This window comes from Olea europaea, chromosome 12 (assembly GCF_002742605.1).
Source record: "Olea europaea var. sylvestris chromosome 12, O_europaea_v1, whole genome shotgun sequence".
Lineage (NCBI taxonomy): Eukaryota > Viridiplantae > Streptophyta > Magnoliopsida > Lamiales > Oleaceae > Olea > Olea europaea.
Genome location: NC_036248.1, coordinates 6,294,092 through 6,295,726, shown reverse-complemented (window position 1 = coordinate 6,295,726; position 1,635 = coordinate 6,294,092). Strand labels below are relative to the sequence as shown.

Genomic DNA, 1,635 nt, shown 5'->3' with positions numbered 1-1,635 from the left:
GACCTCTAAAACCTTCTTCTCCTGCACAACCTTCTCACCCTTGCACTGTGAGCAGCGGTCCTTGTCACTTATGGTTTCACCTGTACCCTTACATTCATTGCAAGGATGCTGCATCTGCTGGATCATAGATGGGCCAAGATGCCTGATGGAAACTTTCATCCCAGAACCTTGACAGCCACGACACTTCGTTGAAGCACCTGATTTAGAACCTTTCCTGCAGACGATCAATCGACAGATTATAATTAATCCATCATCACAACAATGTATGCAGTAAAACACACAAAAGACTCACCCCTTGCACTTGGAGCAGAGCACATTACGAGAAAGGGAAAGCTTCTTCGACGAACCATTATAGAGATCCTCAAGTGAAGCCTTGAGAGGATGAACAACATCTTCTCCCCGTCTTTGCCTTCGGCCTCTGCTGCTTCCACCAGCACCTGGGGGCATGATTCCCATATATAATAAGTTTCTACTGTCCAAGGCAGGCAAACACCACTTGGGATTGTTAAAATCACTTACCACCAAAAGGACTACCGCCAAAAAGGGATTCAAAGATGTCAAACGGGTTGTGGCCACCGCCACCTCCACTCCCCATTCCTTCCTTGAGAGCATCCTCACCATATTGATCGTAGATTTCACGCTTCTCTGCGTCACTCAAGACTTCATAAGCTTGTGCAATCTCTTTAAACTGCAACATTCATAAGAAAAAAAAAGGCCACTACTTAAGCATGGAACAACAGTCTAATATGAATAGAACAACTAAACTAGTAAAAATAAATAACTTGCTATATTGCAACAAGAAAAAAAGAACATAATAGCACGTATGAAAGCAGCAGCACACAAAGCTGTGATTGTAAACATAAAACTTGTCTATAGTACTGCAAACATATATAGTTAACGAAAGAAGTTGCAAAACTTCAAAATAAGTCGGAAAAATTGTTTCATGATAACATGTCACTCTGTTCGTGAACAGATAGCTCAATAATTCCATAGAAAACAATAAAGCAGTAGTTTTAAACTTGCAGTCTAATCTATCAGTTCCACGTAATATTATATTTAACTAATACAGAAATTAAGTCCACAACAAAGTTCGAACCTACAAACTTCCTAAAATATACTATAACTAGCAGGCATTCTAGTCAACAATTATAGTTTACACTTGCCAAATTATGATTCAATTACAAATATACACATCCATCAATGAATTTAACGATCAAATCGTACTCCACAAACAGCTGACTAAAGCTAAATTCAGATTTTTTTTATTTTTATTTTTTTTTAGGAACTATAAATCGGAAAACACATCAGCAATTCCAAGAGTAACAACTATATCCAATTGTAATAAATTTTAAAATTTTACTTTTTCCGGGTCGCCGCCTTTATCGGGGTGGTTCTTGATGGCAGATTTACGGTAGGCCTTTTTGAGATCATCCTGTGAAGCATTCTTCGAAACTCCCAAGAGCTCGTAATACTTGGTGTTATTACTCTTCTTTGGTGCTCTCCCGAACATCTTTCCTTCTCCCTTTTTCTTCTTCAAATAATCAAAACTACACACTCAAACCAACAAAAAATAAGAGAAAATAAACCAGATCGAGGTTAATCTATCGATCTGATTACTAGTAAAACAATACACAA

The 1,635-nt window shown here is 38.0% G+C and overlaps 1 pseudogene; it reads right to left on the bottom strand.

The window, feature by feature from the left end:
* The window catches only part of LOC111405378, a 3,093-nt pseudogene extending 1,458 nt beyond the window's left edge, over positions 1-1,635 (bottom strand).